The following is a 26,585-nucleotide window of genomic DNA, read 5'->3' on the forward strand; positions in this document are numbered from 1 at the left end:
TCTCTCTCTCTCTCTCTCTCTCCTGTCTCTGTTTTATCTGGGTCTTTGGCTATCTCTTTCTTTGTCTTTCTGTTTCTTTTTCTTTTTGTCTCTCTATCCATCTCTTTCTCTGTCACTTTGTCTCTTTCTCAGTCTCTCCAAAAAATAAAGAATAGTCAGGATTTGTCTATTCAGGGGCAGGGAACCTGTGGCTTCAAGGCCGCATGTGGCCCTCTAGAATCTCAAGTATGACCCTTTGACAGAATCCAGACTTCAGAAGTTTCTGTCAAAGGCCCACACTTGAGGACCTAGGGGGCCACATGGGGCCTGGAGGTGAAAGGTTCTCCACCCCTGATACTACTTGTAGAATCATCTCTGTTTAGAGCAACAAGAGGTAATTGCAAGCATGTTAGTTATTTGTAACATTGTGTTGACGCTACACCATTTTAAAGAAAATTTGAGTTGGGATGATAAAAGGTTTAATTTCTTGTAACTATCAGAAGGTCTTGTACCTGAACATATATGTCTGGCAAACTGGTCTATTCCTGCCTTTGAGACTATTAGCTTCTTTTTCTGACTACTATCATAGTCATACAATGCCATCTTTTTTTGAGCTAGCCTACAATTTTGATATAGTTTCTTGGTGTTGACCTTAGCTCAGTGTTACAGTTACTATTTTCTCTTCTACTAGTGTTCAAGCACCCTGAATTGAAAATACCAGCGTTATTTTTGTGGTAGCAAAGACTTGGAAACAAAGTCGATGTCTATATGTTGAGGAACGACTAAACACATTTTGGTACAAGAATGGACTGAAATATTACTGTGATGTAAGAAATAACAATGTGATGAATACAGAGAAGCATGGGAAGATTTACATGATCTGATGTAGAATGAAGCAGAACTAAAGACGAAAATATACATGATCACAGCAATGTACATGGAAAGAACCACAAAATAGTCAAAATTGAATGTCGTATAGTTAAAGAATAAGTATGGCCTCGAAGTGGACATATTAGAAGACACCCCCACTATATTGTTTTGCAAAGTATTGGTATGGAACATTACATATCCTTTCAGATTTTTTTAAGGTATTGATCAATTTTGTGGAGTTTTTTCTCTTCTGTCACCTTATCTTTTTTTTCTTTTTTTGCTTTTTGGAGGGCATTTGGGGTTAAGTGACTTACCCAAGGTCACACAGCTAGTTTTTGTGTTAAGTGTCTGAGGCCAGATTTGAACTCAGGTCTCCTGACTCCAGGGCCGGTTCTCTACTCACTGTGCCACCTAGCCATTCCCTGTCACTTTTATCTTGAAAAATATTATTTATTATATGAGATGGCTTTCTGAAAGGGTTAAGGATACCATAAGAAATTCTGATATGTAAAAAAAAAAGATAGCACTTGAAATGTATTTTTTTTAATAAAAAAAGAAAATGCCAGTATTAATCCTTTCCTGCTCTTGTGGCTCTGGTTGACCATCGAACCTCTTACCATTTTGTGATGGTATATTGTAGAATTACAAACAGAAAATTCCCAAAGATTTGGACATTTGGAAAAAAAAACAGCTATATAAGAAAGCAAAACAATCAAACAAATCACAGTCAGCACCTCTACCCTACCACTAAATGGATTTCCACTGACCTCTACAGAATACGAGTAGGAAGTTTCCTTCTGTGTAAGTCAAGATTTCATCCCTAGTCACCTCTGTACATAATTATCCACCTCAAGAAACAGAAGTTTGACAGATTGAGTCAAGTGATCCCTGAGGTCCCTTTTTAGCTCAAAAGTTCTATGATTCTGTGATATACTAGATTGAATAGATAATGGAGCAAGTAACCTAATTTTCCAAATGGCATTCACAAGTCAATATAGAAATGGGTGGGACAGATGGTATGCCATGACAGTTCACCTCAAGTGGCAATGCCATCTCAACTTGTCAAATACCTGACTAAATTGCTATCTGATATTCTGATGTTGGATTCAGGAGGGGATTCCAGATGGTTACTGTCTGATGCAATGAATGTGACTCCAGCATATTTGGGTCCTGGCAGGGGGTGTATCTGGGGGCCTAAGTGCACACATGGAATGGGTATACAGAGCTATAGCAAACCAGCTGGTATTAGTTGGTGGAGAGGCAGCTTGAAAGGTCACACTGTGTTATGCTACTTATTACACTGACAGAAAACATACCAAGTTAACAAAACCTCAAGAAAAAGAAATAAAGGTTAAAGAAGGAGTCCAATAAGGAAAGAATAAAGAAAAAGTGCTTGTTCTTAGGATTGTGTCTCTCTGTAAGATTATTTTCTTCAATGGATTTCCCTCTGAAGAAATGAAAGAAGTATCTTCAGCATGAGAAAAAGGCCACGTCGGGGAATTGAACTACAATCCCCTCCTGGATCCAATGTCAGAAACTACCATGAAGAAACTCCTGTATTTATAGAATGTTCTGAATTGCTTTTAATCTACTTATTAGGAAGTGATATTAAATGGTAATATTCAAAGGGAATACATGATTTAATAGGTCACCATTTCTTATCCACAATAACAATTCCTGGACTGTGTTGTCTAGTGGATGGAGAGTAGACTGTGAAGACAGAAGATCTGTGTTCCAATACTGTTTCTGACCCATACTGCTGACTGTGTAACCTTGGGCAGATCAGTGCTCTAGATAACTAGTTAAGACTTCAAGTTATAGCTGAATTGCAAATCTTTGGTACATAAAATCATTCCTCTGCTTGCTGCTCTGAATTTTCTTGTACTGATGAAGTCACAGATCTAAAAACAAAAGGGGGGAAAGTATTTTTTCTTCTTGTATCCTCAGCAACTAGGGTAGTGCCTGGCATATAGTTCCTATTTAATGCAAGCTGATTGACTGGTTACTTTTGAAAGCATTTTCTCAACAACCCCACAGGACAGGTGATACATATGGACTATAAAGCCCATCTTAATTCTCTGTTTTACTTTTTTCTTCAGATGCCAAAATGAAGACTCAGAAAAGTCGTGACTCTTCCAAGGAGACATAGGTAGTAAATGTCTGAGCCAAGATTTGAATCCCTATCTCTGGATTCCGAGTCTCATTATACTATCTTGCCTCTAACACTGATAGTTCCATACTTAAGGATCTGTGTATCAACATGAGCATACTTCTCCAGTGACAAAAATTACAACTTCTTGATGTCTTATAGTTAATCATCATTAGTTGCCATGGCTGAAAAAAATTATCACCTACTGGCCAACCTTCTGGTCGTGAAACTCTGAATTTCTCTCCACTGGTCTTTAGATGATAATCACATGAGTTGTCAACTAGCAGAGTTTGTACTTGACCTGAATATTCTTTGAGGTATTGAGGGAGTCTTACAGTACCACATCAATAAATCATGACCGGGGCAGCTAGGTGGCACAGTGAATAGAGCACTGGCCCTAGAGTCAGAAGGACCTGAGTTCAAATCTGGCCTCAGACACTCAACACTTACTAGCCATGTGACCTTGGGCAAATCACTTAACCCCAATTGCCTTTGTCTTCTCCCTCTAAAAAGCAAAAAAAAAAATGATGACCATTTTACCTTGTATTAACCTGGTATTTTCTACCAGGAACTCCTACTTATGTTAAGGTATCATAATAGAATTAAATATCTTCATATGACTTCTCTGCCAGCATACTCCAACTAGCATAAAGCCTTTAAGAGCAGAATAGTCAAAGAGGTATTAATTTTTCTAAAACTCAAGAAGACCAGAAATACAACTTACCCACAGGAGAACCACAGTCTAAGTATCTTAATTGCAATATGCTGAAGACCTTGAGGCCCAAGCTGAAGGCTCAGTGGGAATAAACTCATGGTATTACCAATACATGCATATAATATTAGCAAGATTAATTACATTGATTTCACTCCATAAATGATGATATTTACATCAAAGCAAGTGTGTTTGAAGTAATAGAAGATGAAGAAGACACAAAGATTCACACCCAGCATATCTTTAGTCTATGAAGTAATAGAAGATGAAGACACAAAGATTCACACCCAGCATATCTCTTGTCTATGAAGTAATAGAAGATGAAGACACAAAGATTCACACCCAGCATATCTCTTGTCTAAATGATTGATTGAAGAAAGTTTGTTACTGAGAAATAGCTTCAATTCCAAAGAATTCATAGAGAAATGATAAATGATGTAATATTTGGCTTTATCTTCCAAAACTCCAGTAAGGATTTATGGTCTTAACAAGAAGTCTTGGTGTTCAAAGAAAAAGACAGGGGCCCGATAGTAAATTGCTGTACATCAAATCATTAAATTTGCCAGTAATTTGCCAGTCTACAAAATATCTCCAGAAAATGATAAGTGCACTGAAGAGACACTGCATCATGATCATCTGTTTCCTTCTGGGGAATGAGTTGAACTGAGAAAGAAATGGTTCATATGAAGAAACTGCATTTTGATATGTGCTAGAGGAGCAGGAAAGTCAGTCAATTCTGTCCCCATTTGAGAAGGGACCCTTCCCATACAGAGCAGCACTTTCCAGATGGAGGATGTGATGTGCCAGGATTGGTGGACAGGCTTTTGTCATAATAATTCCAGCTTCCCTAGATTGAACTCAGATGTGAAGCCAGTATGGAACTAGGCCAGAGTCACAACCTTCCATCTCTGGGTCCTTATCCATTCAGGTGAGTTCCTTTGCTTGGGATCATCGGTCTGGGAAGGGTTTACTAAGAGTATAACCTTAGTAATAACTAGCATTTATATGGTGTTTTAAGACTTGTAAAACACTTTAGAAAATCCTTACAATAACCATGGGAGGTGTGTACTATCATTCTCATTTTGGAGATTAGGAAAATAAGACAAAGGTTCAGTATGCATTGCCTAGGACTAGGCATCTAGTGAGTATCTGTATGCAAATTTGAACTCAGGTCTTTCAGATTCCAGGCCTAGATCCCTATCTTTTGTTCTTGCTGTTTTATTCTAAGTATATTGTTTTAATTCTTCATTCTGATATGAATTCTATGGGATTTGCTGACAAGCATTGAATCTAATTTCCCTTGGGATGGAGACTGAGTCAGGGAGAGCACATTGAATCTAGGATTATAGAAAAGAAGAGATTGCTCATAAACCCCCTGCTAAAGATCTGTTAAAGAGAGAATGCTTGTAAAGTGCCTCATAAACCATAAAGGATTATATAAATGTCAGCTATTATTGTTAGAATTTGTAGAGTTTGCACAGGTGTAGATGAAGAAAGAAAGCATTCTAGGAAGTTGAGGATGAGGGGTGGGTTGAGGCAGAGAGCACTCATGATTATCTACATTGAAACATATGAAATTATCCAGAACTCCAATGCAGCTGTTACAGCTGAAATGCTGCCAGCATGAGTAGCCAGGAGCTGCTTTTCTCAGGAGTTCAGCAGGGGTCTTGCAATGTTTGTATCAGGAAACCCAAGAATACAGGCTCTGATGGAGGAAAACGTTTGGTGGGATAGTACTTTGCAGGGTGACTATAGAAATTTTCCTGGTTCACAAGCTTTCTATTTAGAGCTGCCCCTCAAGAAAGAAACCCTCCTATTTAATAGTAATCTTTCCTCCCTCTTCCAAAATCTACCCTTAGCTGCTCTCAACAATTTTGGATGATTCAGATAACTGGTATTTGGGGTGGGAGAATTTACTGTAGATAAGTGTTTCCGACTATCAAACAGCAAAGTCGTGGGCAAAAAAGGTATAGAATGGAAACAATTTAGAGGAAAGAGTTTGTTGGTCTATTAGCTGCTTTTAAAACTTTTCTCTCTCATAAAGTTTGATAAAATGATCATTTAGCAAGGAAATTTTAAACCTTGCACATAACATTATATTTTGCCTCCATGAATGTCATCTGGATGTGCCCTCATCCGAAGATTTTCACCAGAACCCTCAGAGAGAAAATTTTTCTCTAAAGTACATTTTAATGTAAATATAACAAATGACATTTTGAAAACAGATAGCAATACCATCAATTTTAGCTAGCTCATTTCTTCGTAAAATATCTTAATATTTGCTATTCTTCAAAATAAATATTTATTCCGTTCACCTATTGTGCATGTTAATGTAATTTGTGGCTGTCTTTAACCCTCTTATGAAGAGCACTTAGACATTTATTGAATGCCCACTGTGTGCAAAACATGTTATAAGCACTTTAGGGAGTTTGGGAGGAAATTAAGCTGCACTTTATCCATTAGAACTGGACCATAAATACCAGAAATATTTGTTGAGTTGAGTGGAATTTAATTTGACAAATATAATGGTTTTGTACTAGATATCCTCCATGCCTGGAGTGTACCTTCATGCCTCACTTTCTAAAAGATACAGTTCAAGAACCTGCTTTCTATGGGAAGCCCTCCCTCATCCCTCCAACTATGTGTTCCCTCCCTCTCACACTCCATTGTATTTTGCTCCTTGTATTTACTCTCTCTATATATACATGTACAGTTGAATACAAATGTGTATGTGCACACATGTATTTGTATAGCTATGTGTATGTACACACAACATATACTATATATGTTATATATGCATGTGTATACATATACACACATGTGTATATATGTATATATACATATATTCATCTCCCTGTGAGTGAATGTAAGCTCCTTGATAGTAGAGATCATTTCATTGGTTTTATTTATACCCCTAATACCTACAATAGTACTTGGAATATAGGTATTTTATAAATGCTTTTTGGTTTATTAATTGATAGAATAGGTGATATATTAGATGAAAGGACCAAATCATATACATTAACAGAACCAGCTGTGTCTATAGAGATGCTGTTGCGGCTATGAGAGTGGTTGGAATGAATGGAACCAATTGAGAAATCCTGAAAGTTCTGCAAGGAGTGGATGACTTTTTAGGTATGTTAGGAAGGAGGGAAAGAACTCTCAGAAGAACTTTTCCCTCCCTGCTTCCACTGGCCATGCATCCTCTCCTGCCTTCTCTTCCTCTGATTGATGCTACTGTATAGTAAGTAACGGAGTCAGGATATGAATGTAGGTCCTCTCACTCAAAATTCAAACCACTTTCCACCATACCTCATGACCATTAAGAAGCAACATGATGTAGCTGATAAAGTGCTACAACTAGAATCAAGATGATTCTAGGATGAATCAAGTTGAATCCAAATCAGTCATGGAATTTTAGAATCAGAAGGGACCTCAGCAAGCCATCTAGTCCAAGCCATACCTATAGCAGCATTCCTATAGCTCTTGAAGGTTTGCAAATCACTTTACAAATATTTTATCATTTTACCCCCATGACCACCCTGGGATGTAGGTGCTATTACTATTCCTTTATACTGTAGACCTGAAAGTTTGGTTAAAAGAGGCAAACAAGCTAGGTGATATATATTTATGTTGTTTATTCCCTTAAAGCTAACTGAAGCTAGTGAACATTTACCCAGAATGTGAATTCTGACTGACTGATAAAAGGAATGAGAAGACTCAAATACATTTTAGAACAATTCCAACTCAGGATCTCTATGTCATTCAAATTTATGATCTCCATATATATTTAACCACAGTATGAGGAATGAATTTTCTTACTTGAATAGGTTGCAAATACTATAAGATAAGAGAGTTGACAAAGTGTCCATTGAAATTACAACCCACTGGGGGAAGCTAGGTGGCGTAGTGAGTAGAGTGCTGGCCTGGAGTCAGGAGGACCGGAGTTCAGTTCTGGCCTCAGACATTTAACACACACACACACACACACACACACACACACACACACACACACACAAAACTAGCTGTGTATCCTTGGGCAAGTTACTTAATCCCAATTGCACTCAAAAAAAAAAAAAAAGAAATTACAACCCAGGATATTTGTGTTTAATCTACTATTAGCATGACATAAGTATAAGTCCACAAAATATTAAGACAAGGAAAAGTCCCATTATACAAAGCAGCATTTGGTCAAGGTGCCTTGTCCTTGGTAGTCACTAACAGAAGAATGCTCTGGTCAGCTTTGTAATGTTGACACAGGAAGGGGCATTCTGGGTTAACTCAGAGAACAAAGAAGGGAATATCTGTTAGTCTGAGAGGTTTCTTCTGGTTGATTAGTTTAGGCTCTGGCCCTTATTGAGGTTTAAATGATACTAAATGATTATAAATACATATGAGGAAACCAAAGTGGACTGGTCTGGGGACCACTCTGAGCTCACAAATTAGCAAGCATTAGAGGTAAATTTGAGATCAGGTCTTCCACCACACCTTCCAGTAGCCACGGTGCTATACCTGATATGTCCGACTGCCTCTCCTCAACAATTTCTGAAGATGGGGAACCTACTGCCTTCTGAAGTAGCCTATTCCAAATTTGAAAAGCTTAAATAATTAAGAAAAATTTTCTGATATCAAACCTAAATTCATCCTTTTGCTACTTCTCCCCATTGCTTCTGGTTCTACCCTTCACATCCAGAGAGACAAACATAATTCCACTTCTACATGACAATCCTTCCAACCCTTGAACACAACTATCATGCCCCACTTCCTTCATGTGACCCTCACATAACATGGATTCAAGGGCCTTCCCTCTGCTAGTTGCTGTCCTCTGGACATCATCTAGTTTGTCAATGCCCTTAAATCATGGTACCCACAACTGAACATAATACTCAAGATGTGATATAAACCAAGGAAGACTTTGGAAAGACTATAACCTCTCAGATCCTGAAAGCTCTTCATCTTTAATATCAGCCCAAGATCATGTCAAATCTATATTTGAATCCTGCCCAAGATAATACTTAGTTATGTGACTCTACTAGGCAAGTCAATTAACTTCTAGGTTTCAATGTCTTCATCTGTAAAATAAGATAATATCAAGGAGCAAATGACATAATATATATAACACACCATGTAAAGTTTAAAGTAATATATGGCATTGTTAGTATTCTTTTCTACCACTACCTTTTCTCAAAAAAAAACTTTTTCCTTCTTAAAAAGAATTGCTAAGTTTTATCTTAAAACTTGAATCTTTAAAGGAGTTGCCAACTTTAAAAGACAGAATAGCAGCTATCGGGTATTGGACTTCTTCTAGTAAGTGGGCAATGGTACTTTTCTTTTAAAAATAATATTGCTAGTGTTGCAGTTTAAATCCAGGAATGCCAAAAAGCTGGTGAGGTGGGGGCTCTGCGCACCTAAAAACTATTAGGGTTTCATGATGTGTTGTGGTGGAACTATCTCAAAGAATTCAGAGTTATGGGGCAGAGCCAAGATGCAGAGTATGGAGTAGAAGCACAAACTTGGCATAAGCTCCTGCTCCAATCACTTCCAATACATGTAAAAAAATGACTCTAAACAAACTTTAGAGCTACAGAACCCACAAAGTGACAGAGAGAAATAAATCTCCTACTGAAGGAAGCCCGGCAGGCTGGCAGAAAGGGTCCATCACAGCTACAGGGAAAATTATGGTCATTCAATGAAATAGAGGACTTTCAAGCATTCTTGATGAAAAATCCTGAGCTGAACAGAAAATTTGACTTTCAAATACAACAAGCAAGAAAAGCATGAGAAGGTGAATAAGAAAAAAAAATCATAAGGAACTTATTAAAGTTGAACTATTTACATTCCTACATGGAAAAATGATGATTGTAACTTAGAAGACTTTTCTTAGTATGAGGATAGCTGAAGGGAATATATATATATATATATGTATACATGTATATACATATATATGTATGTATAGGAGGGTGTATACAATATATATGTGTGTGGACATTTGTATGTTCATGTATACATGCATAGACAGAGGGCACAGGATGAGTTGAACATAAAGAGATGTTATCTAAAAAAATAAGGGGTGAGAGAGCAATTTATTAGGAGAAGAAGAAAGGGAGCCATAGATTCTATGAGATAGATTATCTCATATAAAAGAGGCAAGAGAAAACTGTTACAATGGAAGGGAAGAGCAGGAAGGTAAAAGGGAATGGGACAACCTGATTCTCATTGAATTTGGCCTAAGGAGGGAATAACATACACACTCAATTTGGTATCTTAGTCTACAGGAAAATGGGGAGGGGGTAGGGGATAAGAGGAGGGAGGATAGAAGGGAGGGCAGATTGGGGGAGAGGGTAGTTAGAAGCAAACATTTTTGAAAAGGGACAGGGTCAAAGGAGAAAACAGAATAACTGAGGGGCAGGATAGGATGGAGGGAAATACAGTTAGTTTTCCACAATATAACTACTATGGAAATGATTTGGGTAAATACACATGTACAATCTATATTGAATTGCTTATCTTCCCAGGGGGGATGGATGAGGAAGGAAGAAGGGGAAAAAAATTCTGGAACTCAAAGTTTTAAAAACAAAAGTTTAAAAATTGCTTTTTTACATGCAACTGGGGAACAAGATATATAGGTACTGAGGTATAGAAACTCATCCTGCCCTACTAGAAAGTTAGCAGGGGAAGGGCTTAGGATATAAGAGAACAGATTGGAGAAAGGGGTATTCAGTAGGCTTACTATTTTGGGGTGGGGGTAGGGGAAAGATGGGGGGAGAAAAAATTGTAACTTGTGGAAATGAATGTGGAATGTTGAAAACTAAAAATAAATAAATGTAAAATTTTTTAAAAAAGAATTTAGAGTCATACCACCTCTAATCCAAGTATAGGAATTTATTGAGATTGAGGCCTCTCATGAAGTGGGCTAAATTCCAAGAGGAACCAGCAACTTTAGAGAAAGAAAGTTGGATTTTTATAGGGTAAAGATTCAATTACATAATAGAAATTTACATAGAATAGAGGACTAGAGGAATATTATTAATATTTAAAAGGCAGCAGGCATTTGTTAAGGGATTAGGTAATGGAGGAGGGGTTTGTTAAGGATTAGGTAATGGAGGTGGGGTCCCATCTATGGTTCAGTGGTAAAACATTCTGGTCATTCTGCCCTCCAACTGGCTGGCTATTGTGGTCCTGTCTGGTCAAGATGGATGATGTGATTTTGATATAATACAAGAACACACCTGTTTCTGTGGGAATGGGTCTGGAGGCAGTAACCAGGTAGAGGAAGTAGCTAGATTCCCATCACATGGATTGTTTCTGTGGGAACGAAGAGTTCATGGACACACCTGTTGCTCCAGTGAGCAGTGAGGCATATAAGAGGAAGTTAGGATATTGGCAGGGGGGTTAGGTAGGTACAGTGGGTCTGCTGTTTAGGTGGCCTAGGCCTATAATGAAATTAGAATATTGGGGCTGGGGGCAGTTTTATTAGGAATCCATCACTAGAAGTCAAGTTCTCTCCTCTGACCCATACCTAGGACACTTATGTAGACAGACACACAAAATATTGAAGAAGGGGTCTAATCTGAATTTTTTACTACCAAAAGGAAAATAACACAACAGTTACCTTTATAGGAGAGTGAAACTTGTGGCCTGAAGGCCACACATGATGCTCTGGTCCTCCAGTGTGGCCCTTTGACTGAATCCATACTTCCTTGTTCTGTTCTTCACAGAGCAGAAAAACACAGAACCAATAGTAAAATATAGAACAAAGAGGTTTTAATTCAGTCAAAGGGATGAACTTAAGGACCTAGAGGGCCATATTTGGCCTTGAGGCTGCAGGTTCCTCACCCTGGGATGCTAGTAGAATGGAAAGATGAAGCAGAATTTCACTTAAAAAATATTGACTGCTTTTCTTTTTTTTTTATTCACTATGACTTCCCACTGACTTCTTCTCCTCTCCATTTCAATATAACCTTTCCTTATATTGAAAAAAATATATATAGTCAAACAAAACATTGGACACATCTGAAAACTTTTACATCTATTCTGCACTGATAGTTGCTCATTCTTCTGTTGAGGCACAAATTATCAATGGTTTTATGAAACTATTATTACTCATGAGATTCTTTAGAGTTTCTAAGTCTTTCCATATTTTTTCCCTGTAACATATAGTGGCATTTTGTAATTTTTCCTATGGTTCTGATTATTTTATTCTTCATCCATTCATTACAAGTCTTCCAAAATTGCTGTAAATTCTTCATAATCATGACTTAAAATGAGGTAATTTGTGATTTGTGTGTTTCCCATAGTTTATTCAGCCATTCCCTAATTGATGGGGAATCATTTTGTTTTGAGTGCTTTGCTACTACAAAGTGTTTTTATACATATGGAATGTGCTGCAACATATCACCAATGAGGAGCTCTGATTAAATAAAGGATATAATATGGGAAAAAAGAGAAAATGGGCTAGTTATAAGGTGAAAGCAAGGGATGACAGATAAATAACCAGAGTGCTCCACTTGATGTTGGAAGAAAATGAGAAAGACCTCTAGCACATAGGGTGGATGCCTTGTGGTGAATTTAGGAGACAATGAATGAGAGTTATATAGAACGGGCAGGAATGGATAGGTTGAGATCTGCATCATTGACAATCACTCCTGAATTGATGGACTGAAAGATCCATGTACACACATTCATACATATATGTACGCATGCACATAACATATGTACGTATACACGACACAAACTTGTATACATGCATTACATTGTGAACTTTTCCTCCGTCTTTGAACTCTTTGGGCACGTGTATGCATTTATTTATTTTGTTTGTACATATATGCACACACATATGCATACATGCACACATACATATATGTACACATGAACAACACACTTATATACACGCACATAGTGCTGGAATTAAGTTTAAATATACATGCAGTTTGTCAAAATTTGGGGATAAATCTAAATTATTTTCCAGAATGATTGGACCAATTGAGCTTCCAGAACTACTGACATTGTTACTAAAGCATAAATAACTCATTCATAAAACCAATATTGTGCTGATTTTTTTACCATTTTGTCAACTTTGTGAATAAGATGGTTGTGAAGTAGAAGCCCAGAGTCCTCTAAATTTGCCATTCTCTTATTATTGATAACTTATATTATTCTTTCATTTGGTTGTGGATAGTTTGCATTCTTAAAAAAAATCGCTTGTTACTGATTAGAAATTACACCTCCCTCTTGACTGAAGAGTTGGGGGACTATGGGTATGGAACATTGCATATACTCCTAAACTTAGCAAATGTGTTGGCTAGTATTTCTGAAATGCTTTCTTTCTTTTTTTTCTCTTTCTTTTCTCTTTTTAATTACAGTGATAATTTAAAGGTATAGGACAGGAGAAAGAAGTATTCAAAATAGATATGTTGTAAAAAATTATTAAAAAGAAAATTTCAAAGTTGCTTTACGTATTTTTGACCACTCACCTATTGGGAAATGTCTATTGTCCTTATATATTTGTGTTAATTTCCTATAATTCTTTAATATTATGCTTTTATTAGAGATAAACCTTACAAAGATTCTTTTTTTAATTAGCTGCTTTTTTAAGGTATAGCTCCATTGATTTTGTTTCTGTTCATTTAAAATTTTTTAAGCATCTTTTTGAAATAAAAATGTATAATTTTGTCTTATATGACCACTTTTACCTCTAGTTTCATTTAGACATGAAACAAACTTTTCCAATCAAAGTCAGGTGCCAATTTCCCAGAGCCTTTCTCTGCTTCTCGGTTTTCATATCTGTAAAATGGGGGATCCTGACTTAGATAATTTCTGTAAGTATCACATATTTACTAGATATTTTGATTATTGCTGATTTTCATGGTGGTGCTGAGGTATTTATACTTCACTGCACTGTGAAACCCTGTTAACTTTACCCCAGTGATCTTTTTTCTTCCCATTATACTCCCATCTATCTTAAAGCTAATTCCTACAGTTCTACATAACACATTTTTTTTTATTCAGTGGTTTGTACTGGTCATGTCTATCATAACAGTCCATACTCTGGGAAATATTTTAAAATAGAATAAAAATTATGAATTAAAATAAATAATTCCTGAATACAAATCCTTGAATCAGGGATTTTGTCATCTTCTGTATCTTCTTGGGCAATTCTCCAAATCTCTCTTCTACAGTTTTCCTAAATATAAATTCAATGAAGCATGTAGAAGTGGCTTAAGGATTTACTAGTTAGTGAAATTTTAAAAGATAAAAATGTGAAACACATTACAGATCAGATCCTCACCTAAGCTTTGCAAGTCTAATAAAGGGGGCATTAAATGAGTCACTGGGAATTCATTATGTTATAGCTTTCCAATATGTCTCTCCTTTGGGATACTTTCCCCTCCTTATTTGAATGCTTAAGAGACTGCTAGGTTGTTTTCAAGTCTCAGTTGGTAAATATTTAATTAGAATAGCCTTTTGAGAATCTCTCTAATAGAGGATACACCAATAGTAAGAAGAAGAATAGACTAGACTGAAGTCAATTTTGGATTAGGTGGAGTATACATAATTATCCTATAGATGGAGGATTACCACTTCTGAACATATAGGAATACAGTAATGTGCTTAGTATTTGACAGAACTTTTAGAATTTTTGTATTAATATTTTCACATATTTTATTGAGAATTTTGGGTAAGGCTATATCTAGAAGCATGGTTAAATTAAGCACTTTACTTAAAGGCTATCAAAACAATCAGTTTTCAAGAATTAGTCTTATAAAACCCAAATGAGAACCTAATGGCCAAGGTAAATTCATACCTGGGGTCAGGTTAGACCAATAGTACTTGCTCAAGGTTAGTAGGTGTGCTGGCATGAAATTCAAGATAGGATGAAAGGATCCCCAAATTCAATGGACCAAGCAGGAGTAGAAACCAAACAAAGCCAAAGTTGTACAGAATGAGGAGTTGATAAAAACAGATAAATTGGATGGCGATTGAGAACAGGAAAATTAGAGTTAAAAAAGGAAAACATTAGAAACTAACACAGCTAGAACAAAAACTTTGGTCAGTTACTGTGGAGAAAAAGTGTCACATGACAAGAAATACATATTCATAACTTCTTTTAGATGGAAAATAGGAGAATAATTTCTTGTATCATAAAGGAGTCACCAATTCAGAAGCTGGCAACTGGGCAATCAGATAATTAAGCAGGTAAGTCTAATGATATTTTGAAAATTATCAAAGTGATTGTTCTAACCACTAACCTGATTGTCCCATGCAGTGTCAATCAATTTCTTGTCAATCCATTACACCTGATAAAATGGTAAGGTGTTATATAGAGGCAACTACAAAAGATATTTAATTCATCCCATTAACACTCTACTTGAGTACATCTTTTGGGTCATTATATTGTGACCATGGAAATTATTTCTGGTTCAGTAGTTTTCACTGTTAATAGAGTAATTTCCACAATGCCTGATATGATGAATAGTGTTATTCATTACAATTGTTATTCTCAGTTATTTCTTACCTACTTCTTTTATGTAAAAGGAGTAAAAAATACTCCACATTAAATGTGTTCTTTGATTTTATTTTTTACTCATTTCTATAAGTATAAAAATAAGCCTTAGATGAGGGAAAAAGAAAAACAACTCACATTTATATAGTACTTTAAGGTTTACATGGTATTTTGCATATTGCTTTAAAGTTTACAAGGCTTTAGCTGAACAGAAAGCTAACATTGAAAAGAAAGGTTGATGTAATGGATAGATTCTAGACTTCATTCCTCTTATTCTCTGCCACTATCCATTTGGGTCTTTACCCTCCAGTTGAATCATTCCCATTTCAATTGTCTTAGGAAGATTCTGAAGATCCCCTGGAAAGATAAGGTACCAGATACTGAGACCCTTTCTTGAGCTAGATTGTCAAGTATTCAAACTCTACTAAAGAGAGTGCACCCCCCACAGGTTGGCCATATTTTTTGAATACCAAAAGTACGTTGCCCCAAAGACAATGTGTAACAGCAAGCAAAGTGGGGTTTTTTTTTGCTGTTTTTCTGTGTGTATTATTCAGTTTCCCAGACTGTCTTACATGGCTCTGTGCTGAGTCAATGTGCAAGTGGGCTTTAACCAATCAGATACGCACATGTGGGCTCTAGTCAATCAGATGCTGAGTAGAACTGTATATAAAGAAAGCTGGTATTGAGAAAGCAGACATTAAGGGAACCAGCATTGAGAATGTGACACAGTGCTCAGAGAGAGAAGCAGCTAGAGTGGGTGCAGAGAGGAGACCTCTAAGAGTAGAAAGGAGCCTCTGAGAATGGAAAGGAGACCTCTGAGAGATGGGAGGATACCTCTAATGGCAGAGACTTGCTAAAGGAGTCTCTGAACTTTGAAAGCAAATAGAATTGTGGGGCAGAGACTCGCCCATGAAAAAGAAGCTTAACTTGAGTCCCTTTTCATTTCTGTCAAAGTGAACTGAGCGTTATTACTGAGCCTCTGGATTTTGGAGGTGAATTGAGATAATGGTGCTATTGATGTGTCTTAGTATTTTGTTGCCTTATTAAGCTTCATTTTCCCAAAGGCAGAAGATGTGGGCAGGAGCCCCTGGAGCCTGCTGTCAGAAGCAGGGAGAACTTGGAGGGAGCAGTTCTCATGAGCTGAGACCTGGAGCAGGAACAGAGAGCTACTACGAGAGTTGGGAGTGGTCATCCCACAGAGGAAGAATCATGGCTTGATGACTTGAAAGTCATCCTCAAGTTAAAATAAAAGATAACTTTACTTGGACACTTTGTATTGATTAAGAAGATTGTTCTTACAGTGACCTAGGGGTGGATGGTGTGATATTTTCTGCTACCCTTTAAGGATGTGTTGTGCTAGGGAAGATCCTAGCCTGGGACCACCTGATTGTCCAAACAAGTATTTTTGGGAATGCTACTGAATGCAATGATATATGCTATGTGCCATACTGAGTGTTATACATACATAAATGCATGCATGCATACATGCATACACATATGTACATATACACACATATATGTTTTACTTAAGGATGTTGCTATGAATGTTATGTTTTACTTTATTGAACAGTATTTAGTTCTGAATAGAGAACTCATTAAACTATGCTATTAGACCCTTAAAATTATTGTCAGCAGCAGCCCTCAGCTGTGCTTTCACAATTAGTGTTATACTATAGTACAGAGAACTCTCACAAGACAAGTGTTCACATGGAGGTCAGAAGAAGTGATACAAGGACACTGTCAAGGTCTCTCTGAAGAATTTGGGATTGATTGTATGATGCTGTGCTGTGCTCTATTAGTGAAGCAGATTTATGGTAATTCAAAGTAATGTGAGATGTGCTAAATTAGAGATATCTCCAATCAAATTTTCAAATGGATTATTCATACCCAAACTATGGTATAGACTTCTTAACTTTCATTGGTCTGATCAGCTACAGTCGGACATACTGTACTTTAACCCCAACATAGTGATATCATTTTAGTCTTCCTTGAGAACAAAAGACACCAACATATACTGATCTCAATATCTTACAAAGCTTTAATTTGACCCATGTCTTCATTATTCTATTTTCTTTCTTTTATTTATCTTTTTTTATTTATACCCATTACTGCCATTTACTCATCACTCATTTGTTACTTAATCCTGGGTAATTTGACTTTTTCTACCAATCATGTGAAGCTATATCTAAGAGTTGCACAATGACATCCCAATCACCAAATATCTGTTTTCGGAATTATTTCTCCCAGATTTCTTTGCAGTGTATATGTTGTTGTCATTTAGGCACTTTAGTCAAGTCTGACTCTCTGTGACCCCGTTTGGGATTTTCTTGACAAAGATACTAGGGTGGTCTTCTATTTCCTTCTCCAGCTCATTTTACAGATGAGGAAACTGAGGCAAGTGAGGTTAAATTACTTGCCAAGGATCACCCAGTCAATAAATATCAGTTGTCAGATTTGAACTCAGGAAGATGAGTCTTGCAGACTCCATGTTTGGCACTCTATCCCCTACTCTACCTAGCCATTCATGTAGCAATTACTCTACTGACCACTGTCTGCTTCTTCATTCAGTTCACTTAAACAAGAATTTTCTTGCGTGTCATACTACTACACTAAGTTCTGAGTTACAAAGACAGAAATTAAAAATAGTACATGCCTTTAAGCAAGTTGCATATTTCTGGGGGTGCTGCAAACACACAAATAGCTAAACATAAGATCATGTTATGGAGAGAACACTAACAACTAGCATAATCAAGAAAAATATATGAGCTAGCCTCAAATAAATCTCGGGAGTCTCAGTAGAAGTAAGGAACACTGCATTCTAAATATGGAGGTTCAGTCTACACAAAGACAACAAGGGACAAGATGGAATTTTGAATTTGGGGAACAGCAATAAAGCTAGTTCAGCCAGAATAGAGCGTGCATGAAGGAGAGTAACATGAAATAAGTCTGGAAAGACAGGCTGAAAAAAAGATTTTGAAGTACTTTAAATGCATAGCAGGAGAGCTTACATTTTATTCCAGTAGTAAAATGAAGTCACTGAAGAATGTTTTTCAAGAGAGTTAAATGGTCAGACTTATATTTTAGAAAGATTCCTCTGATAGTTATGAGGAGGGTGAATTGGAGAGGAGAAAGAATAAAATTTGAGTGAAATTAGGAGGATGTTTTGATAGTTCAAGTGATAGAGGAGAAGGATGAGAACTAGAGGGGTGGTCATGTAAGTGGAATAAAGGGGATGGGTGTGAGTTATTGTAAAGGTGGCATTGATAAAATGTCATCAGGTGTGGGAGCTGAAGGAGAAGGAAAAATAAAGAATTAAAACTAGGTGACTTGAATGATAGATATTTCCAACACAGATAGGGAATGTATAAAGGCTGGCCTCTTTGGAAGAGTGAAGAGGGGCATTAAATGTTTATTAAGCCATTACTATGTGCCAGGTATTATACTAAGTTCTTGGGATACAAATACAGGCAATATGAAAGACAGTCCCTGTTCTCAAGTTACTTACATTTTAGTGGGGAAAACCAACACATAAAAAGGAATTGAAATGGGTCAGGCAGAAGATGAAGTTACCCAGTGCAGAGGACCATGATTCTGTAATCCAAAAAGTTAGGAACATGTCTGGGAGGGGAATGAAGACAGGATGGCCTGAGTCCTCAATGAAGTAGAGCCCTTGTGTGGAAACTCTCCAATGGGAGAAGGGGTGTGAGGTATGAGCAGGAGCATGGAGGGATATTATAGGCAGAGTGGTAGATGGTTCCAGGACAAGGGGACTCCAGATGCTGAGGGAAGTTTTGGGATGATACAGTAGTAGATGCATAGTTTTGAAGCCCAGAAAGTCAGAAGCAGGGCCAAGAAGGGAATGAAGGGAAATACTAGTTCCATTTGAGATATGTTGTATTTAAGATGTCCAGTAAGGAGTCTTATGGAGTTTAGGAAAGGATGAGGAATGGATGTGTAGACAATAATTAAACACATGAAAACTGCTGAAATCACCTTTATCATGGAGAGAAAAGAGCTTAGTCAAGTCAAGAAGTCAATAAACATTAAATACTTGCTTTGTCTAGGCACTGTGCTCCAGACTTGAAAGTCCAAGAAAATAAAAAAAAAAACAGTCCCTACTCTCAAGGAGTTCATATCTAATTGGGAAAACAACATGAAAATGCAAATGTACAGATGAAATGAATACAGGATAATTTCAAGGAAAGCTCAGAGGGAAACTACTGACATTAAAGAGAATTAGGAAAGACTTCTTGAAGTACGTAGGATCTTAGATGAGGCCTGAAGGAAGCCAGAAAAGTTAGCATAGAATATTTGGAGGTACAAAGAGTTACAGGGGAGGATTATAACCTGGATTATAACCCAGCAAAGGAGATTGAGAAGGAGTTGTTAAGTAGATGGGAAGAGGTCCAAGAGACAACAGCATTTCAAAAAACAAGCAATGAGAGTTTAAAAGAAGGGTGGTCAGTTGAATCAAAATTTGCAGTGGGCAAGAAAAAGCTATTAGAAATAGTCATTGGGATTTTTAGGAACATTTAGAGAGGGTATTCCAGGGAATGATGGAGTGGGAAGCCAGGTTACATTTAGGGTTAATAATTTGTTGGGACTTGATAGGAAGTGGAGGCAACAAATATAGAATTTTCTTGGGAGTTTGCTTCTGAAAAGTAGGAGATACACAGGACTATATATATATGCACACATACATACATATATAGAGAGGAAAGAGAGAGCACATAAGTGTGTGTGTTTAAGATTGCAGAATATGGATCTGGGTAAGAAGAAAGTGCAAGTTTCTAGGGTAGGCAGGAAAAAGTGGAATCTCTCTCATATATATATGTGCACACATACATACACACATACATGTATGTATATATATGTACATATGTGTGTATAGTAATGGCAGCATTGACTAGGCTTCAAGGCAACTAAAAATTAACTTATAGGTTTACGATGAGGACTCTGTGACTTCTGAAGCCAAAAGGAGAAGAGCCTCTTTATCTCTGCACTGAGTTTCCCTCTTTTCCTCCAGCTCTGAGAATCCTTAGCTTCTTTAAAGGCCCAACTTAGGGCCCAAGTCTGATAAGACTTGGTATTTAGAACTGAATATCTTAGAGACATCTCAAACTGAACATATCCAATTACTAGTTCTCTCTCCTTTCTAGAAATACACTGCATTCACTGTCTATATGACAATAATAACAAGTAACAACAAACAACAACTGATGTATCTCACACTCACACTCTTACTCCCATGCCCTACAGTGCACATCTCCTTAGGGAAGGAATTATGTTTACATTTTGTACTTGTAGCTCCAGAACCAAGCAGAATATCTTGCAAATAATAGATACTCAATAACGTCTGGTTGATAAACATTATGTGATTATGATCATTAAGGTTGATCCTAAAGAAGGGGTATGACAATGAAACTTCCCTTTCTTTGCAAAAGTGGGGACTATGTATGAGTAACACTGTATATACTATCATAATTGCCTTTCCTCTCCCATTATGTTTTTTCTCTCCCATAAGGCATGAGTCTTTGGATGGAGAAGATTTATGAAGGAATATATTTGGAAACAAAGGTGATTTTTTAAAATATCAATACAATTTTAATGTATGTTGAATTATTGAATTGAATTGAGTTTATTGGATTTTCAGAATCTCTTGAATGGAAGAAGTATGTAAAAAACAACTGCAAAATAGTTGCTCATATGGGAACTCTACAAAATCCTTTTTTTGTACTAACTTCCATCCTTGTTCAATTTTTCTTGTTCAGTAAATTAAGAATCTGGTAGAGTCTGGGTATCTTGAAATATGTGTTAGTCCTTGAATGAAGGATTCAGTGAGAACACATAGTAAAATTATTCATTAAGCCAGATAGCTCATTTGAATGAATTAGAATGATGATTAGCTTTTGGTGGTTCCACTCAGTAGAAGCATGCATTTGTTAATAATGAAGTCCACAAGAGGTTATCAAATATGACATATCATATTGGTCAAGTTGTTAATTGGATACATTTTCTACTTCTTTTCAGGAGATATTATGAATATTTGAGAAATTATTTTTCAATACAAAGAACATGATGTGCATGATTCTGAAACTATAATAAAGAATGGTATTTAAACACCTTGTTGTTTAGGTAGAAGGCAAATCTCATAGTACAAGTTAAACATAGATGATTCCATTTTGATTGAATGAGTTCTGACTCTAACCTAAGCCCCCTTTCAGTCATATGTAAGACAAATAATAAAATATAACTTTACTTGTATATACTTTAGTTTACTTCTTCATGCCATGTCGAATTTTTTCAGTAGACTAAAAGGTCTTGAAGAACATGTGTTTATTTTTGTCTTTGTATCCAAAGGGTCCAAGACAGCACCTTAACACTGAGTAATCAATCAATCAAGTATTCATCAAGGACCTACCATGTACCAAGTACTGTGCCAGCCACTGTGGAAACACATACAATAAATGAATCAATCCCTAATAAGAGGAGGAGGAGAAAGAGGAGGAAAAGGAAGATGAGGAGGAGGAGGAGGAGGAATTACAAACCCGAGAGTGTGGAAGAATGTTAGTCTTTTTGACAGAAGGGAAATTTGGAAGAGGGATAGTTTTTGTGGTTAAGTAATTCATTCTGTTTTGGATATGTTCAGTTTGAGATGTCTCTAAGATATTCAGTTGTAAATATCCATGAGATAATTAGTTATGTCGGACTGAAGCTCAGGAAAAAAAACTGAGGCTGGATATATCTATCTGGGAATCATGGAACAGAGATAGTTAAGTCAATGATAATTGATGGAGTTACTTAGAGTGTAGAAATAGAAGTACATAGGGATTAGAGCAGAGCTTTGGAGAATATCCATATTTATGAGGCATGGTCAAAATGATGAACCATCAAAGGAGACAGGTGAAGTGAGAAGATAGGTAGGAGGAAAATGAAGATAGACTACTGCCACAAAAATCCAGAGAAAAGAAAGTATCCAGAAGGAGAGGATGGTCAATAGTACAAAATGTAGCAGATAAACCAAGAAGAATGAGGAATGAAGAAAGAAACCATCAGATTTGGTGATTAGGAAAACAGATTTAATTTGAATTTAGGAGACCTAGCAAGCCATGAAGCAGACTTTTATTTTCATTTTAAAGTCTTTTTATGCCTAAGAGTTATGTAGAACAATAACTGAATACCCTAAAGACTGTTCCTGAGATACAATCAATAAAAGATAGACTTTTCAACAGTCAGCCAACAATCAGTCAGTTACCAATTATTTATGGAGAAACCCTAAACATATACTCTCTCTCTCTCTCTCTCTCTCTCTCTCTCTCTCTCTCTCTCTCTCTCTCTCTCTCTCTCTCTCTCTGTCTCTCTCTCTCTGTCTCTCTCTCTCTCTCTGTCTCTCTCTCTCTGTCTCTCTGTCTCTCTCTCTCTCTTTCTCTCACTCTCTCACACACACACATGTATATATAGCAACAGGCATTTTCAAGATATAACTCTTAGAACACACCTGCTTGAATATCAAATTAACATCTGTCCTGAACTTGGGAAGCCTTGGATGGTTGCCTAAATTTAGCATGCTTTCAAAGTGAACAGATGTATATACCTAAGCAGGCCACATATGCCCCTTCTGTCTCCCTCTGTTCCTAAGCTGCACTTGGTTAGCTGCAAACAGGTGGTGCTTTGCTAGACAGTCTATAAATGGATATCCTGTGGAATATCTCTCTTGATGTGAAAGTTTCTACTGAGTAGTAACCACCACTGTAATCAAGCTGACATTACAATTTATCTTTCCCCCAACCACTGTAATTCCCTTTCTTTCCCACAAAACTCTTTTGGCCCAATTCCTTTTAAAGATCTTCTCGGGAAATGCACTGTGTACAAATTAAAAGGAAAGCTGGGATAAATGATAATTATCTATGAACCAAGCATACTTTGCAAATCTCTCCTGTGGCCATGGAGGGAAGAAGCTCAACAATTGATGAAAAAGATATATAACAGATGCATTTACTGTATTATAAGGGAATTAAAATGTTAGACTTATCAATTCCTCATGGAATCCTTAAGAAATACTGAAAACTCGAATAGATCTATGGTGTGACTATTTCCTTCAATTATGTGGATCAGAACCAATATATTCCTGTCCTTCTTGTGCAACTTTTTTCTATGTACTCCCAAAAAGTCATCAAAAGGAGTTCACCCAACATGGGGGAGAGCAGCGAGGGAGTTTCTTACTTTTTCTTGGTATTTCAAGGCTACCATGGTAATGCTTTCCATAGGTTATTCCTTACTCTCACTAAGTGAAGCAATTACCTTATTGTTCACTCATGTATTACTTTGATGATACCTTTTATTCCTGTTTTCTTTTGTAATGTGTTGAAGCCTATTCAGACCTACAGGGTGCCTCTGCATTTCCCTCTGGGTGATAGTCATCTTCAATTGCTTGGATTCCATACTATTCCATGTCTACCATTGACTCTTCCAAGAAATCTGCCCAAACTTATGTATGCTGTTTAGGTGCAATAAATAGAATAATACTCAGTCAGAGTTTATGTTCAATGCTTCATGTAATGGACTATCTTCATATATATGAGTTTGGTCTACAAACAAGAACAGGGCTTTTAAAAAGGGCTTTCATTATATGATGAGATCATATCTGTGATGTGATTTTGTGGATCTTGAGTGAGGAATGGAGAGAGGCAAGTCTATATTAAAATCCCCAAACTCTAACTCTTCCTGGTTTTTGTTTCTTTCTCCACATATTAATCTATCATCTCTCTGTCATGAAGTAGGAAACATTATTCTTTTTTTTTTTAAAGCAATTGGGGTTAAGTAACTTGTTCAAGGTTACACGGCCAGTTATTTCTGGGTGTGGTGCTAAGTATCTGAGCCCGGATTTGATTCCCCAGGTCATCCCGACACTGGGGCCAGTGCTCTTACTCGCTGTGCTACCTGGCCACCCCGGAAACATTATTCATTATCACTCTTTATGTTGGTGTAGCTAAATAAATAACCAATGTGGGAATATATATTTACTTAACTATGTTTATATAATACAGGATTCCTTCCTTCCTTCCTGGTGAAGAAGGCAGGAGAGAGAAAAAAACTGAATGCTTGATAACCAAATAAAATTAAATTTAAAATAGTGAATACAATCAAGTGCATTGATTGGACAACAATTATTTAGAATTGCTGGGGATATAAAAATGCTCTTTCAAGGAAAAAGGGATGCCAAGGAGATTGTATCATTTGCATAAAAATGTGGTTCTCTTCTTCTGAATAAAGAGGTAAATGACATTAAAAGTCAACCCATAAAAATAGCAAAACAAGTTGTGGTATATTAATGTAATAGAATATTGTTATGCTATGAATATAATGAATACAGATAAGCATGGAAAGACTTAAATGAACTGATACTAGGTGAAACAAGCAAAATCAAGAAAACTGTATCTTCTATAACTATGATAATTCAAATGGCAAGAATAACAACAAAAAAGTACATCTTAAAGCTGTGTAATAATAATGACTAAGTATGTTCCTAAAGAAGAGATATGAGAAGCCATCTCCCCCATTTCTTTGCAGAGGTAAGGCAGAAGGCGGTGCTACAGGTTTGGAACACTGAATAGGATGTGAATTTTTTCTGTGTGTTGGTTAGTTTTGCTGAAGTCTTTTTTTTTTCATTTTTATAATGTGTGACTCTCTTGGAGGAAAGAGATGTGCTGGGAAACGGTGATGTTAAAACAAAATATTTCAATACAAAATTTTAAAAGTTAACCCATTTAGGATTCATCATAAATAACTTAATTCTAGCAATTGTGAGATTTAAAAGAAGCAGAATATATGACCTTTCCCCTCAAGGAACAATCTAAAAAAGAAGACACAAAATACATACTTGGAAAGTATATGAGAACATTGAGAGCAACATATAAGCAAATACAAATTAATTTAGCAATTCCATATAGACCAACCTTGTCAAACCTCAGTAATTGGTTTTGGAAAATTATAACTGTAGGTGAAATACCTTTGCAGGGGGAGAGTTATTTCCATGGCAACAGTGTTATAAATGGGAGATATGTTTCTGGGCAACTGAAATGCAAACTATAATGCTTAAAATACCTCTTAACAGAGATCTAGAACTATTCTAGGGAATCATGGGAAGTTGGCTCATCTTGGTTAGTCTAGGTAGAACAGGTTTGCTTGGATATGTCAACAGATCCAAAGTGCAAATGCCTGAAATTCCAGTGTATCATAAAGATTCCTGAAGTTTATTAATAGTAGACATCTAGCAGAGAATCAGAAGTTTTGTCCCAATGGTTAAGCATAGGGCTTGAGGGGAAGGGTAGCAATTAGCAAATGGAGAAGTAGACATGCCCTGTGGCCTTCATGGAGCATTTGTAAGGACTAAGAGAAAGACCTAAAGAATGCAGTAACTTACAGAAAGTTGAAGTGGAAATAGACCCATGAGGATGTCCTTTCAAATTTTCAGTGGGAGCATTTACATTTCAGAAATTTGCAAATACTACAATCAAGGCTTGTTTTAGTGTTTTGTTGATTGTCTACACTTAAGAAAGTGATGGAGAAAATGGTAATAATACAGATTAAACTTAAAAGGGTATTGTGTATATGCATATATGATCATATATACATAGTATAAATATATTTTTTTCAGGAGAGTCAGTTGTTAAACATTTAAAAGTACACCCCTGAAATAGGAGGTAACTTTCCTAATAAGGAGTCCCCTAACTTCTATTTTAAAATCATAATAGTTGTGACAACTAACATTTATAATTAGGGTGGTCAAAGGACTTTACATACATACATGCATACATGCATTTACATACATACATACATTTATACTATGGAAATAACTCTCCCCTTGGAAAGGTATTTTACTTACGGTTATTCTTTTGCAAAACTAGCTACAGAAGTTCAACAAGTTTCATCTATATGAGATTGCCAAATTAATTTGTACTTGTTTATATGTTTCTTTCAATGTTCTTAAATATTTTCCAAGTATATACTGTGTGTCTTCTGTTTTGGGTTGTTCCTTGAGGGGAAGGGTTCATCCTTTCTATTTCCTTTAAATCTCACAATTCCTAGAATACATATATGTGCATATTTTTTACATTTAAGAGTGTAATATAAATACATATTACATATGTGATATACCATATACACATATTTGTGTGTATCTATACAACATGTATACATATGTGTGTATACGTATATATATATATCATTTATAGGTGGTATGTATGGGTGCTCAGGGAGGACTCTCACCTCTGGTGTGAGGGTTTGTTGAGTCTTTTTCAGAGCTGCTCATCCACCTTTGCTATCTACCTTTTGCCAACTCTTACCTACGGCTTCAAGAAGCCATAATATGT

The 26,585-nt window shown here is 36.5% G+C and overlaps 1 long non-coding RNA gene across 2 annotated transcripts; it reads left to right on the plus strand.

Moving 5' to 3' along the window:
* The first annotated feature begins 4,195 nt into the window (after positions 1-4,195).
* Positions 4,196-24,476, plus strand: LOC138169242 (uncharacterized). Of its 2 annotated transcripts, XR_011170305.1 has the most exons (4): positions 4,501-4,638; positions 16,278-17,027; positions 20,738-20,790; positions 21,574-24,476. It is a non-coding gene; the product is annotated as an uncharacterized lncRNA (long non-coding RNA). The 2 variants fall into 2 exon arrangements; XR_011170304.1 differs by lacking the exons at positions 20,738-20,790; positions 21,574-24,476 and having other exon boundaries at positions 4,196-4,638; positions 16,278-16,478.
* The last annotated feature ends 2,109 nt before the right edge of the window (positions 24,477-26,585 follow it).

Source organism: Petaurus breviceps, unplaced genomic scaffold, assembly GCF_028583685.1.
Source record: "Petaurus breviceps papuanus isolate PSGF00001 unplaced genomic scaffold, PetGlider_PUasm1.0 37, whole genome shotgun sequence".
NCBI classification, from domain to species: Eukaryota; Metazoa; Chordata; class Mammalia; order Diprotodontia; family Petauridae; genus Petaurus; species Petaurus breviceps.